This window comes from Abramis brama, assembly GCF_963993115.1.
Source record: "Abramis brama genome assembly, chromosome: 20".
Taxonomy (NCBI): Eukaryota; Metazoa; Chordata; class Actinopteri; order Cypriniformes; family Leuciscidae; genus Abramis; species Abramis brama.
Window position 1 is genome coordinate 17,240,085 of NC_139982.1, and position 17,459 is coordinate 17,257,543.

At 35.6% G+C, this 17,459-nt stretch overlaps 1 protein-coding gene across 3 annotated transcripts in view; it reads right to left on the reverse strand.

Moving 5' to 3' along the window:
- Positions 1-11,874, reverse strand: part of tln2b (talin 2b) — a 161,549-nt gene extending 149,675 nt beyond the window's left edge. The window contains exon 1 of one of the 3 annotated variants that reach the window (XM_084095065.1): positions 11,768-11,874. The gene's annotated coding sequence lies outside the window, so the exon portion shown is untranslated. Of the gene's footprint in view, positions 1-1,181; positions 1,195-11,534; positions 11,704-11,767 lie in introns of those variants that run through there. The other 2 variants (XM_084095066.1, XM_084095068.1) reach the window with 2 other exon arrangements.
- Between the last annotated feature and the right edge of the window lie 5,585 nt (positions 11,875-17,459).

The following is a 17,459-nucleotide window of genomic DNA, read 5'->3' on the forward strand; positions in this document are numbered from 1 at the left end:
CGGTACGCATTTTCAAACCGAACGGTTCGTTGGACCATTTTTCCTGCCGACCAAAATTTCCACAGATCAGCAACATTCACCATGGATTTACTGTAGTAACACTAACTGCAACCATGGAAGTTTGGCAGGAATAGTAGGCTATAATGCCTTCAAGTAACATTACGTCGTTTTTATTTTGACATTATGAATAAAATTGCTGCCCTCAAATGTTAATCTGAACTAAAATAAACCTTTGTTTATAACTACTACAATATTACATTTCATTTTTTCCAAGGAGCTGTTTTGTTTTATATGCTCCTAAGAAGAGTCAATTATAGCTCTAGAATTGCTCAAAGTAAAAAAAAAATCATACTTTATGATGTTAGTTTTAATAAAAAAAAGAATAAAAAAAATTAAATCAAGGAAATTTCTCTGGTATTTCTTTCTTTTTGCTGTATCAAAAACGTACCGAACCGAACCGTGACACAAGTGTATTGTATCGAACCGAACCGTGAATTTTGTGAACCGTTACACCCCTAGATTTTATATATTTTCTCCAACAACTTATATGCATATAGAACGGTGCATTAAACAAATTTATATGTAAAAAAAAGAAAAAAAAAAGAAAAGAAAAAAGGTTTAATTAATAAATTAGCTCCATAGTGAATTCCAAGTGTTCAAGGGCTTAGTGTGTTCCATTTAAACCTTATGCACGAGTTCCGCCAGTAGTGGGCCCTCGTGCAACATATGCAATAACGCACATCCGAGTCCACAGGGAAGGAGGGAAGGTAGCATGTGAAGGGCATAAAAATTCGGAGTGGAATGCAGCCTGGATATCAAAGAGCAGGGTTGAAGATGCCTGACCCAGAATCATGTTATGGAGTTTAATTTCTTCAGAAAAGACTTGGTTACTAAGGTCTTACCAGTTACAGAGCTGATTTCTACCTTAAAGAGGTAGAAGTCTGAGTCAGCACATATACAGCACATACCACAGATGGTGATAATGATGAAGCAGCATAAGTGGAGTAATTGCATCCTATAGAAGAGGAATTATCTTCAACACTGCTGTCATCATTAACATGTTCATATTAGCAATCATATTCACCTTGATTCTTAACATAATGAACATCTGTCAACCATCAACAGCAACAATCTTCTAACAATAATTCTCTAAGGACAAAACCCCTGGCAACTGTACTAACCTTCCAAAGTTGATCAAACAGTGACTTCCTTGCATGACCCATTTCCCATCACCCCATACTCCCTGAGCAGTAACCCAGCAACAGAACCACAACACATCTACATAGATAGAGTCCTGTATAATCACAGAGCACCGCCCGAACACTCGGACACACTCTGTTGGTCTTCCCTTTATTTTGCTTACTTCCGATCCCAGACGAGCCCCCTCGGAGTGCTCTCCGACTGTTAGGAGAGGTGAGAGGAAATGAGTGGAGAGCTGGAAAACGTGAACGAGGGGGAGAGAATCATTCCAACAATGAGACCCATAGAACCGCACCTCCCACCCCCCAGTACTGTACACTTCTGCCGAGTTTCGCTCTTCTGGAAAAACACTGGGAAAGAAAGGCAAAACGAGTGGAGGTGTGGTTCATAAAAGGACTCATGGGAAAGATTTTGTCATCTTGACTTCGATGAGAGCTGGCACGTAACTACCGCTAATGGTTTTAGAGTATAGCGCTGTAAATATGCTGACGTCCCTGCTTTCAGGCATTATTTATTCAATGGAACAATTTTCATCGATTGCTCTTGACGCAAGCATGCAAAACAGACCTAAACAAACACCACATTGTCCTCTTCTATTGTACACTACAAATCCACAGAGTACCAGACCTGACAATAACCCAATCCACATCGAGACCTTTACAAGCAGGATCCAGCCAGACGAGGAAACATTCAATGAGGACGACTCACATGGACAAGCCCGATTAAAGTTCCTCTATTCAACCTAAACAGCCTCACGGAACAAAAGATACAGCACTACATTTCTTCCTGTTATCTACTGGCCTGAGCTCATTTTAACAGCTTGAATCAAAGTCAACACTGATCCTTGCAATTAAAATAATTGACGGAGCTCACGAATGATCCTTTAGTGTTAAAGAAAACATGATCCACAATGCATATAACTTCCACAATGTTGCGAATTGCAGAGTGATGCTGAATATTCAATGGGAAAGAAAGTAGGAAAATTTAGGCTATGGTATTACTGAATAATATTGTTATTATCACCCACAAGGTCTGGATGGAAAAGTTATTAGGTCAATTTAGATTTTTTTGTTGTCTTTGAGATATGACATTTTTGAATGATTTTCTTTCTTCTGTGGAACATAAAATATGATATTTTGCAGAATGTTTCAAGTGTTTTTGTCAGTCAATTGGTCCAAAACAACACTGAACCCCACTGACTTTCATTATATGTACAATTCTTTCCCCCACAGAATAAAGTAAGTCATACAACATATGTTTTTTAACAAAATGAGGCTGAGTAAACGAAAAAAGAGAAATTGTCCCCAAGGTTTCTGTTATATAATTTCTGTGGATTTGGGGGGGAAAAATTCATCAGACAAGTATTCAACAATCTATGCTGGGATGATGTAACCTAGCATACGAGTGGGATAGAGAACCCAAAGGTTTAACTAAAACTAAACAGTACAACCATAAAAACACCCAAATGTTCACGCTCATTTCAGGACAAACACCACACTGATTCTCTCCACTGACGATGAGCCATGAACCCTTTGTCTCCTGGTCCATTGACTAAACATTTCCTGAGGAATTCCAAGCAGGCCTGTTATTCTTGGAGATGAAACAACTCCAACACCAGAAAGAGGGAAAGCACTTGCTAAGTGATTTGCAGAGGGAAAGGGAGAGTCAGTAGTTACAAGTCAGCTTATCGTTTAGAGCTCTTGAATCGTGTTAAAGGGAAATTGCCAGCTGTTACAATGAATACCATTAAATTGGGCGTCCATTACCCGGTTAGTCTAACTTGCAAGAAACTGTATCCCTCCATCTATTGTATTTATAATGACTAGGTTTACAATGCAGAAAACACAACGCTTTATCAGATCAGTCCGGCTCAATCCAGAACTGTTCATGAAGTATTTAGTAAGAGCTGTAGAAAACATTAATTTACCAAACCAAAACACATCAAACTAAACTGATAGTAAACCAAGCAAATCGACCGCAGCGTATTAGGATTTGAACTAATTACTCGGAATCAATTCCATAAGTGAAGTGAATAAATTTCATTCAATTAGCCTAATGAACCATATGCAATAAAGATTATAATCAAGAGCCTCAGAAATCAGCTACACAAAACGTCACCCCACAGAAACCATTTTAAAATGGTCAGTTTGGCTGCCATATTGGTCTACCACTACGATTTTTTCCAGTGTGCCAAAGAGCATCAGGATCCTATGGAATACTTAAGCGGGATATTTGGTGTACTTGAGTATTTGGTGGATGGATTTAAGTACAATGGATTTAACAGAATAATTCACACAAAAACAATATCATAATTGTCCTTTCTTTTTCTTTTTCTATGAAACACAAAAGGAGGTATTTTGCACAATGTCCAAGTTGCTCTATTCCATATAAAAGTAAACTGACCAGTGGCTTTCAAGCTCCATGAAGGACAAAAAAGCACCATAAAATTATTCATCTCACTCATGAACTAGATGTTCTGAAGCCATATACTAGTGAAATAGACTATCTGCTGACATAATTTTCCATTTTTGGATGAACCATACCAATAACTATAAATAAATTATTGATTTTTATCCTGGTCTAATTCCCTATACCCTTTAACTTAGCACCATGCTAATGTCCCAGTGCTAATGCCTGCAGGCCTATTTAAGAGTATTAGTTTAAGCTTAAAATGTGTATAGCCAGATTAGCCAACCATCCACAACAGTCAAACAACGACCTCCTGCCTTTTCACAATTGACATTTTAGAAGACAGCCTTACGCTAAAAGAACTTTAAATTACCCAAGACATAACGGCCCAATGTAATCCAAAGCCATTTGATAATGACCTCCTTAACAGCAGGTCCTTGATCCAAGTCAATGCAAAAAAAAAAAAAAAAAACACACTCAGAAGGCATGATTTTAATTACACCCTCTCTGTGAAAATACATACGGGGAATGTATCAAGAGGTAAGCTGATATTACTCACATTAATTACCCGATCATATTACCTCATACCAGCTTCAGAGGAGAATAGAATGAAGTTGGCAGTTGGTTTTTACAGTGTCTTGAAAGTGCTGTACTTTGTCTCAATCGATCAATACATTATTGATGGGGCGTCACAGAATTCGTTAGTAATTCTACGACTAAGCATTAACGCGACAGTTCTCGGAGCTCCTGATCTTGGATAAAACCACTACATGAATCAAACATCACTTTTATCATTCAGAAAGCTCTCGTCACTGAATTGCTCATAAGTTAAAGCACAAGGTCACCAGAAGGATGAAATATAATTGGCAATAAGCAAAACAAAGCTGCTTTGAGCTTTCACTTTTCCAACACAGTGAGAAACATGAGGAATCCTGATTCTAGGGATCTGCAAAACAAGATAGTTTCAAAATCGACTAGTTGGTGGCTTGTTTTGCATAATTATGGTTTCACCCTGATCGGACACATTTATATGGGTATGTTTGCGTAAGATGCGTTCTTGTGTTCAAAAACAGCTGGAGCGCAACCGTTTGAAAGGTGTCTTTATACGTGTTTTTATTGTTAGACTATTTTTAACTTGAGACTATATCTTAAAATGTTCATTGACACAACAATGCACAACAAAAGAAATCTATATAAACCAACTACTCACTATATGTAGTCAATTAGTCAATTCTCATGAGATATTCATGTACACTAGCACAGAAATGGCAGCATCTGAAATATTTCTCCTAATTTGTTTCTTGAACAATCAAGTCAAAGCCAGACCTAACATGAATTTACATTTTCTTCCAATTTCTCTCCAATATATTCTTGTTTTGTCCTCAGCGTGTGGTGTCACTGGTGTCGTACATTTTATCAGATGTAGTTGGCAAGCAAAAACTTGCATCCCAGATTGTGACACTTCGAGGGAGAGCTAATTATAACCTCACATATGGGGATATACAACCAGAAGAAAGCAGGTGTTATCTGTATTTTCTTTTTTCTGATGATATGGAAACAATTTTTTAAGTTTTATAACTTGCATAATATTGCAGTTTTTACACGATTTCATACTTTCAAACTTGGCAAATTGACCAGTTTATTCTAGATTCACAATTGCATATTAAAAAAGTGGCCATACGACCAAATTTGAGATCATGGGAAACTTGTTTTATCAAGATACGATTGTTGCTCAGTACATCTTTAAATCACGCAGCTGAAAAAAAGAAGCAGAACATAATCAATACACATAATGAGTAATAACCTTTCCCATCAAGCTCTCTGTCCATTAATCATGCATTTTAATTCCCATAGTGCCCTTTCATCACAAAAACACACATCCTTCCTCTTGTGTCAAGTCAGAGTACCAGAGGCCTTTTCTCAAGTCAGACTTCATGAATCAGAAGGATGCAACCAAATTAGACTTGTGGGATCAAAAGAAATTTAAGAAATAATGCACATGGATATATTCATGGATGCATTGATATTCAAATTATGGCTGATACTGATAAGCATTTCATGTTATGGTCGACGTTTAAATTCTATACATGATAAAATTATTTTTTATCATGCAAATAAAACATGAAAAACTGAAACTAATGATTTTAAAAGCTATAATTGCATGTAGGCATCACGATATTATAATGTAGGCTACTGTATGAAAAATAGATATTCATTTTAAAATTTGCTAAAGATTACAATTTACAGTGTTGTTGACTAATTCAATTATTAGTGTTATTAAAAGATTAACTTCAAGTTAGTGCTAGAGGATGGCAAAGGGCAACTTGGCAACTATTTGTATGATATTTCTTTTATATAACAGTTCAATGCATGAATTGAAACTAATAAGAAAAAAACACTGAGTGTCTTAAAAAAAACCTCCTGTGTGCGGAACTACTTTCTTCCGCCACAGATTCAAAACTCAAGTTGACAGTTTAAAAATTGAGTCCAAGCATCCGTTGCTAATTAGAAAACGTCACTTCAGAACTAGCCACGAAGAAATGGGCTGCTTCAGTTAAGAGGAAGAGAGAGAGTGTTTGATTACCTGCATGGCTGAATCTAGTATAGCTTTCATTCTCTAGGACAAGTCATAAATTCAGAAAAATAATAAATCAGTTTGCCATGTCTGTGTGCGCCGATATCTTTGTTGTAGCATCCTTTCAATGGTTTCAATTTCACATGACAGGTGTCAGTCGAAACTATTTGCCCGGGAACAAATAACAGAATCATCATGAGACCAAAGATTGCCTGTTAGAAATACCCAAAATTAGGCATGTGCCGGTATCAAATTTTCATGCTGCGATTAATTGATTGAGCTTTTATCACGGTATACGGTATTATCACGATATTTTAATTGCTATAATTATTAAAGGTTAAAAATTAACAAATTAAATTAAATACAATTTAGTTTTCATTATAATAAATTATGACACAAGTAAAAATATAATACAAATGTAATATAGTGCACATATTTGGCAAAATACTCCTAGCTATTTTTTCTAGTCAACTAACGTGTTGGTCATTAAATGGCTTTCCTGAGGTAAATGTAACGTTCTGTGACATAATTGTTCACCTGCAGTTTTATTGACCTCTCTGAAAAACACTGATCGATATTATGTATGAGGCATAAATACCTTTCAGTAAGTTGTACTGTATCTTTAAATAAAAAGTAACAGAGGATCGGTTTGCTTGAACTGAGGCGTTACAGCGATCGGTCACGTCACATTTACAAGCGCCAAAACGGTATTTATTGTCTGAATTTCGTAATAAAATGGACAGAACATGAGAGCTGAGAATTTTTTTCATATCAAAAGTAACTCTGTCCAGTCTGTCGGTGTCAGTGTCCTCTTTGCTCCGTGATTTTTCTCTGCGTGAGAAAATGGATGTGTGGGGCGAAAGCGTGTGAAAAGTGTTGATGGCGTGAGTCTCACACTGAATGCGTAGAGTTGACAGCCCTGCTTTTAGAAGGGGGATAAATCGTCGGCAGCGTTCCTCCTTCCGCCGTGCTTCTTCTCCATGTGAGGATTACATTAGACTAGAGCGCGCACTGCGCCGCATGCACACAGTGCTTCATGTGGGGATTGTTTACATCAGAGTGCGCACGTGTTTCGCGCAGCATATACGCAGTGTTTGTTTAAGTGGTTGATGGAAAATAAGCTAATGCGCGTTCTATAAATATAAATTCTTATCTATTATTTTTCACGGTATTTTGAAGTGCCCGCGATAACAATATCGTGCATATTCATTACCGCGATTTATCGCATTACCGAATACCGGCACATGTCTACCCAAAATGAATTATATCTCCTGTTTAGCCACTACCGAGACATCAAAGCCAGCATTGCTTGGTATTAACTGATTACATGTAATCTGGATTACGTAATCAGATTCCAAAAATTCAGTACTTGTAATTAGATTATATTACAATTTAAAATAGCCTACTTGTAATCAAAATACAGTATTTTTTTATTGATTACATAATTACATATTATTCACACAATGGCAGTAAATCATTCATAATTTATAGATTTTTTAATGTTTTAAATGTTTCTTTCTAAAAAAGCATATCATTTATATACATTCAGAAAGTCAGTGAAATTACACACACAGATCAGCCACTAGTCGGGTGGCTGTTATGGAAAATTGAGAGGCCACAAAGCATTTGACGACTTTTTTTTCTTAACTTTGCAACATTACATATCAAATTAACTCCTGACGAACAAATTAGGCTAATCATTACGTCATAAAGTCACTTAAAGGTGCACTTTGTAATATTTAGGAGGATATGTTGACAGAAATGCAATATCACATCATGCATAACTATGTTTTCAGTGGTGTATAAAGACATTACATAATGAATCGTTATGTTTTTCTTACTTTAGAATGAGCCATTTCTATCTACACACACCGCGGGTCCCCTTACATTGAAATGCGTGACGTTTCTATAGTAGCCCTAAACGGACAAACGCGTTTCGTCACTATGTTGTTCTTCGTGCAAAGAAACTAGCTAAAGTCAGCGAATAAAACACTGACACAATGATGAACAAGTAACAATAAAATTCGCAATAACATTTCGTTTTACTGAATAATTAAGTAAACATAATTTCTTAACTTCATCTTTGTAAAGAAACCTCATTGCTTAACTGGCTACTCTCTGCTGTCTCAGACGACGACATCTTTTCCTGTCGGCCACCGTAACTTCGGTTGGTTGCAATTCGAAACCTCACCACTAGAGGTCGCTAAAAATCACACACTGCACCTTTAACATTGTAATGTAATGGATTACGTTATGAACTACAATTATTGTCATGTAATTTGGAATCAGTAACGGACCACAATTTCAGGTTCAAACAACTACATTCTCTCCTGAAAAACCTAAAACAGTAGTATTAAAAAAATTATCATTGGTTTTCTCCTCCGCCATCGACATTTGCTGGCAGAAATGCTGCCTTTCTAGAATACGCAGAGACAAGCGGAGTAATACAAACAGTGAACAGTCCCCGTGCTGATATTGGTGGAATATCACATGGTGCTAATCGCCTCTCAACCAATCAGATTCAAAGACCACAACTAACATAAATAAACGTACTGTATATTATAAAATATTATAAAACTTTTCATAAATGGCCTTTTCATGTTACCATAAGTGTCTAACTTGCGCTGTATGTAAACACATCATTAGGATTGCATGCTCTATCAAACGCCATCCCATTTCATACTAATTACTTTTGACTCGAGTAATGCTGCAACAGACATCCGATGGTTTCGCCATACTAAAATGAATGTCTCCTTAAGAACAAAATATAATACTGAGAGTTCACCAGCTTGACCTCATATGACTTTGACACAGTCCAGCGCATACAGAAACATCCCTTTTTCCTGTCAAACAGCAGCGCTAATTTCCTTTTCCTCGCAGTAGTGACGGCGGCCTCCCTCCATCTGACACCGATTCAAAACTTTCAAAGCAGTTTATGCAAAATAAACGTGAAAGTTAACGCATTCCAGGTCAAACAAATCCGGTTGTTGTTGTTTTTTAAAGCAACTGGCACTAAGGTCATGATTGATTGATGATGTTAATAGACTGTTAAAACTAGGTCAAAGTGCATATGTGTCACAGTCACATTGCATGCGCCATTCTGCCTCAATCAATGCCGTTCGAGTATGTGATGGTGGTGATGCATAAATGACATGCATACTTTCAATAAAACTGTATTGATCACACATAATTATCAAATCCAGATCTACTGATCCACCTTAAGGTGATTTTGCCAAGAAGAACAATATGCTCATCCTTGCTATAGTTCAGTCCCTTTTATACTGAAATACACTGCTCTAATGTAACACTCATGCATTGCGAGTTGCCATGCCTTTGAAGTACAGTACGAATTCCAAGGGGTGTGGCGCTGCACTAGAGGAAAACACGGATTTCATCAAAGAGCCTGAACTGCCGGATATATGGACATGACTTCCACACGCTCCATATATCCATTTATGTGTGATTACCTAAGACAATAATCCATTTCAGGCTATTAACTGTCGAGAAGACTGCCGTTAAAGACTTAAAGTGCAAATACCATATCTTTTTATATTGCGTGCTGAAAAACAGATGTGTGTGTAACGCTAAAGCAAATATGACTACATTATGTTGTAGGCACGAATGCATTTTGTATTAAGGAATCAGTGCATCATCTTGTGATATAGCCTATATTTTTTTTCCTGTATAGCTTTCCTGGGAGATCTGACATAACATAATGTTTCTTACTGTGTTTTTGCAATCAAGCTACTATTGGGCTCATATGACAGATTAATATGGCGACAGGTCAAATTAATCTACAAATTGCAATGCTCTACATTCAAAATTACAGCTTTAAGAGACGCATTCTAACAAGGATATTAAATATAAATAAAACTACATTTGGGAATTTTTCCTAGGTTTTTGGCCCGATCTGTACCAAATTAACCATAAATGTAGTCTCGAGTGCCAATGTCAAAAAATTATTCAGAAGATGAGTCAGACACGTTGATTTTTGAATTCAACATGGCTGTCTGTAGCTGATGAGATATGAAGGGTGTGGCCTATTTTACTAAAAAATAATGGAATAAGATATTTTGAGATATATGCCATAATAAATACATACCATATAGTACATTATGCCATAACTCTGAGGACACTGAGGTCAGTTGGCGGTGTTATAATAATGAAAAGGCTTAAATATATATATTTTTTTAAATATTTAAGAAAGGCTGCTACAGTATAAGCAAATCAGATTTTTTTTTTCTGTATTTTATTAAGATTTATTAAGTTATTTACTGTCATTTAATTTGTCCAGTTTGTTGTTGCCATGATTTAGATTAGATGTTTAAAGGAAGTTTAGAGAAAATCAGTGTTATATTATACTAAATAAATAAATAAATAAATTATACGTCTAACAGTAGGCTACAGTACTATAGTGAGTAGAAAAAATAATATGATGATGTAACAACTGAAACTAAATATTTCCAAATAATATTTTACACATAATATGAACTTCACACACAGTACATGATGGTATAAATCGGATCTTTATACATGAAAAAAACAACAAAAAAAAACAACCTCAACATCTGTTTTAGTATAATCCTAACATTTTTGTTATTCGCTATTAAAGTAACTTACATTTATTTACCACAATCAGTAAAATTCTGGGTTGCCTCCAAAATGCTCTTACCCAATCAGCGCGCTCATCGATGTTCGACTCGTTACGAATCGAACGTGTTCGAATCAAATGGTTCTGAGCCAGTGAGTGGTTAACCCGGATAATTGGAGTCGGTCTTGTTCGAAGTTAACGCGCGGAATTCGAATGGAACGGACTACTAGCATATTAATCTTAATATGTATGTGATATAAAGACATGGCATATGAACGTATGCAAGTATTCTATACTGAATTCAATCACGGTTATCGGTATTAAGTAGCTGAGTTACTGAATCGAGAGGCGCTCATACCGATTCGCTCAGACCAGTTTGTTGAGTCGGTTCATTATAAAGATCCAGATAAAAAAAAAAAAAAACGATTCGTTCACATCGCTACATTTAAATAATTTGCAAACAGCTTGCGTTAGCACCTTGCATGTAAATAGGCCGTACATAATTTCCAAAGAAATCCATCCATCAGCTGAGAGAGAGAGGGAGGCTACGCAACCCCGTTCCTCGATGTCAATACGCCGTAGGACTTCATGATACCTAAAATCAGCGCGACTAAACTACAACATATCCAGAAAAGGTAAAACTGTGACAAGCAACTCTACATGCTCTGAGAATAGCTAAAATTATCATTGAATATAAAATTGTTTTACAAACAAGCAAAATTATGATAGATAATTATTATGCACGGTCAATCCACTCACATGTAAGGAGGAATAAATCACTGGCTTCAAATTCACTGACAGAATGCAGAATTCAAACATCACGCCGCACGAGACTCAACACCGCCCATTCATTCGGCTCCATCATAACATGTCCACCATAAATCAACACCAAAGCGCCTTGAACTCACAACAAAAGAAGAACTACACGTGCGATGCATCAAAACGGTTCAGTTGCAAATAAGAACAAGAGAAAAAAAATCACGATTTCTTACCTAAAAGGCAGCACGCGCTCTCGTGCGCGAGAGATGATTGAGTTGATTCAGAGGCAGCGCGAGCTGAACTGCGGTCCTGCCTCTGGAACACGAAGCCCCGCCCCTCTTGTTACTAGGGTCCCCCATCGAGGCGATATGATGTTGAGATAAGTCCTTCAAGTTGAAGTGCGATTATTGAACGAGTCGTTGCCTACTATCAGTGTTACACACCCATGTATTAAACTGAAGGCATACATGCGTGTGTTTGTGTGTGTGTGTTTGCCCATGCGACTTGAGTTGACCTCTAAACCTGGACCTTTAAGTGTGCATAATGAAGTAGTAGGAATATTTGGCTACATATCCAATATGTGTAGTATGTATGTATGTATGTGTATGTATGTATGTATATATATATATATATATATATATATATATATATATATATATATATATATATATATATAATACATATATACATATACATATGTATACATACACATATATATGTATACATATATACACACATAAATGCATAAATATAATTATATATATATACGTAATTTAGATAATAAAGTAAATGTATTAATTAAAATATATACGTAATTTAGATAATAAAGTAAATGTATAAAATATATATTACAATTTAATGGTAGCAAAGTAGATGTACTGTATATAAAATATAAAAACATTTTGGAACTGTGGAAATAATGTGAACATTTCCATTTCTGTTTTCAGCAGATGCTAATACTCTCAGAATGGCCAAATATCAGAGAAATATCAGTCCAAATACCTTCACTGTACCATGGTACAGTACTTTTTTATGAGGTCACTATTACTGCGACTAAATATGCCAATCTGAGACAGTGTACAATGTGTCAGACTGAGATAATGTACTCACAAATGATTCTGAATATTATTTTGTGGGGAAATGTGTGTTTGTTTGTTCCCTTAACATTTGAATGTTACTTTTACAATTCAGATGTAAAGGGAAAAAATGGACTTCAAGTCAACTGTTTCTTTTAGAGAGATTCTCTGGTTCCGTATGTTAGTGATACTCGGAGAGAGCTGTCATCAAACATTTATAGGCCGGTCCCTGAAGACTTCACAGACGTCTGTCTGCAGTCTGTCTTGTATACTCAGAGTGACCTTTATTTCCAATGACCAGCCTGGGACATTATAATGTATTGAGTATTTCTCCTGAAGCGCATGTTCAGACATTTGCTATATGATTGTGTGTGTGTGTGTATGTGTGTGTGTGTATGTGCACATTGTAGCTCATCTGGATCTGTTGCTGTAACTGATAGTGTTGTCGTGGTGATGGAGCTTGAACTGCTGCTTGTGTACATGATGAATATGCAAGCACGGCTAATGAGGCTAATAGAGCAGAAAATTAGATGTATCATTAGAGGTTATGTACTGTCGAATGCCAAAAAAAGAAGAAAGAACTAAAAGATGTGTGAGTATACTCGCAGACGGACCAAAGGAAAACAAGTGTGTGTGTACTGTATTCTATATACACTAAATACTATAAACACACACAACTGTAAAAAAAAGAAAAAAAAGAAAGTTGTATATGTATAAGTTGTATAAAGTTGTATAAAATGTATATATATATATGTATGTGTGTGTGTGTGTATATATGTATATGTGTATATATATATATATATATATATATATATATATACTGTATATATATATATATATATATATATATATATATATATGTGTGTGTGTGAATATGTATACGTGTGTGTGTGTGTGTGAATGTATATATACACAGATGCAGTATGTATATATATATATATGTAACAGTATGTATATATATACAGCACACACACACACACACACACACACACACACACACACACACACACACATAAAACCACTTTTACTTGACTATCACTACCACTGTACTTTTACAGATATTATTTCTGTACACATGAACAAACAACCATATTGACTGCTGTATTTCTGTTGCAAAATATATTATGGATTAACCAAAACAAAGGAAATGTAAATCAAGAGGCAGTCATCAGCACAGCCAGCTTATCCTCGAGCCCCTTTGACCTCCGAGAGTCATTTGACGGATAAGCTTTAGTCATCATAACTGACAGCATGCTGTCCTCTAGTGTTCACTCTAAAAAAGACATGCAGGTTTCAAATCCTGCCCTGTTTTCCGTGTTTTATAAATAAACGGTTAGAGGCCCTCTTTTCCTTTAATGGGTTCTGGGTTGTTTTTGAAGCAGTATAGTGAAAGTTCTCAGGACGGTATTCTGAGGTCGCATTTAAAGGTGACCCTTAAGCACATGATGTTCATTACATGGTGACCCATGATAATCATTAAAACCAGCTGCTGCTAGCAGGAAAGGGACCTGCTTGAAAGAAGAAAAACAAGGAGGAAGTGTGTATGTGTGTGTGTGTGTGTGTGTGGTCCTGGTAAACCCTACATTATGAGGACAACATGTCCTTGTGGGATGTCCATGTCCACATTATAAATAAAGAATGATATTTTTTTTAAAATGTAAAAATGCAGAAAGTTTTCTGTGATGGAGTGATGGGTAGGTTTAGGGTTAGGGGATAGAATATACAGTTCGTACTGAATAATTTTTATGTTTAAGTTAAGTTTATGGAATGTCCCCATAAAACATGGAAACCTAATGTGTGTTTGTGTGATTTTGTATGGTTTATGAGGACACAAATGTGTATAATGACATGGGTATTACAACGTAAACATGGTTGCCCTCGTAAAACCAAATGGCTTAAAAAACATACTTAACTGTGTGTTTTTTGTTTTGTTTTGTTTTTATTAAAAAAAAAATGCAGAAAGTTTTCTGTGATGGGTATATAGGGTTAGTGTAAGAGAATAGAATATACAGTTTGTTTTTCACACTTTATATTAGGTATCTTTAAATACTCTGTAAATACATAAAAAATATAATAGTTGTTAGGTACAATGTACTTATTCTGTTGATGTTGTATTGTAAAACACTGTTTATGCTATTGAGGTGGGATACGGGTAAGGTTAGGGACAGGTTTGGTGGCATTAAAAGGGTTAGTTCACCCAAAAATGAAAATTATCCAATAATTTACTCATCCTCAAGCCATCCTAGGTCTATGACTTTCTTCTTGGACCTTAGGTGACCTAAGGGTGGGTTAAGGTGGAGTTTAAGGGAAGGTCATCAAAATTATCGATTTAATTATAGATAATTAATTGAATTGAATAATCCTTAGATATTATTCAAGTAAATAAGAAATCTTAATAAAGCATTTTGTATAAATCTCAATAGAACAAGGGATTGGACCATTTAGTTTATGTGATTCATATTCATAAATGTAAAACAAAAAAGTTTATGATTTATACGAAATGTTTTATTAAGCTCTTTAAAAAAAAACTAATTTAAAATTCTTAATATCTAAGGATTATTCTATTTAATTTGATGGAATTTTACTATTAACTGAAATGCGTAAATCTTGAAAAAAGGCTTAATTTTTTTTTTTGAGTGCAGTTAAAAGAGAAGCTAACATGACCATAGATTATGGACTTTCAAAGCAAAAAAAAAAACAAAACAAGGGGGTATATGCAAATATTGATCCTTAGAAGTCGTAAAAAGTACAGTAAGTATATGTGTGTATGACCCCGACTACACCACTGATGCACACAATAAATGTATTGTATCAAATGATTAATTTAAATGTTAGTTCATAGTAGTTAAAGACACTTAATATCAAGTGGGACCTTATTTATTTATTATAAAAATAACTCTTTTTTTTCCTTCCTCTTTTCAATAAAACTGCAAAACTCTAAACAAAAATAATTATCATTTTACCCAAAAAAATTAACACTAGTCTTTTGTTCACACTGAAATGGAATCATTAGGAAATTGTATAGTTAAAAATGAGTTAAAAGTCACCCTTTGGTGTCTATCCGGGCACATGCAGTGCTGTTTTCACTTAGTTCAAGTGTACTAATTTTAAGAAAAGCCACAAAACTAGTCTGGAATCAGCATGGGGTGACTTCTGCGGCGGTGAATATATATCGCACAATCCTATTTATATGGCAATTATTTCCTGTACAGCTGTTCATAATCTCTAAATGACTTCTAAGTGCTATTTAAAAAGTTTTATCATCATTGAAGCACTTGTTTACTTCATGCTTTTCAAACATTAGAATAAGCCTTTCCTGCTGTTAAGGCCTTAAATATTACTCAATGTGATCACAACATTTCTTAGAAACCATCAAAAAGGCATCACTACACTCTAGGATCATTACGTCTGTCCACTTCTCTGATTCTCTTAGGTTACTGCAATAACCCCTCGAACTTTGACCATGAGCTAACAGTAAACAAAGACATAAATATCAAGCATGACGTCGTAGACAACTATAGTGTGAGATACTGTAGATCACCTGTGCGAAGGTACATAACCAGAGGCGACACTGCACACGTTTTATCAAAGTAAATAGTCAGGAAGTGTCGGTTGGAATTAGACTAATATGATATTACAGAGATGTGTGAATATTAAGTAAATATTAAGGAATTATACAGGAGATCCTGCATTCAAAATTTGCAAAGCTCATCTTTATCCTGCCACAAGAGGGCACCGTTGAAATGTCTGTATTTGTCTGTGTTTATTTCGATCAATGTCTAGCCAAGAGTATTGGGTGCCCTTAACTATGTACTTGCAGAAAAAAAAAAGTACAATGTACTTATTGTGTTCATATTGGATTGCAAAACACTTGCTGCTATTGTGGTGGGATACGGGTAAGGTTAGGGACAGGTCTGGTGGTATGGGTAGTTTTAAGGGTGGGTTAAGGTGTAACGGAAGGCTCAATAGTGTAATTACTGTATTTAAACAAGATTCGACTTATTTTTATCGACTTTAAGTCAGTTTAATGTAATTTAAGTTTAAATGACTTAAACATCTAAGTTGATTGTACTTAAAAATGTAAGGCAGCAACTTTTTAATTAAATCAAAGTGTTTTTAATTTAAAGTGTGATTAATTTAAATGTTGGTACATAGTAGTTTATGCTGTTTTATGTTGCATTAACACGTGGTTTCAACAATATGAATAAAATATGGTTATGACAATATAAATATCTCTATGAATAAGAATTGAAAAAAGGCCAGTTTTTTTTTCATTATTAACAATAATTTTTATTAGACCAATCAAACAATCAGCTGGCCCCTTTTCATTATAGTTTTATAGGGCATACCCAGGGATTATTGTGCCTAGCTTGTGAATGAATTTGTAAGCTCAGTAAATTTGCTTTAGACCTTTGTATTTGCTGACCCAGATACATCAAAGCCTGTGTTCCGTCACTGGTATAACTAATACTGTAGTCTTTGCGGGAAAAATGCCAGTGACATTTGGATTCGCATCATATTCAGGTATCATTAACCTATAACCCACATCTAATATTACAGTTCTCGCACAGAGTAATGGAAACTCAAACACACACACACACACACATGCCTTTGTTTTATCAGCCAAATTTTTTGGATTTCATTGCAATTTGCTTATCAGACTGGCCTTTCCCTTTCCCAATCTTGGATTGCTTAGATTAAAGTGTCGTGACTTGTGAGTTTCTATAGGAACCAGTAGCCTTGAAAGCAGGGCAGCCCTCTCTTACCACTCGTGGGTGTGATCGAATAGCCCTTCTCTCCGCCCACAGTGCTGTTCTGTATAAAAGGCCAAGAGCCCTTCACATGTGTC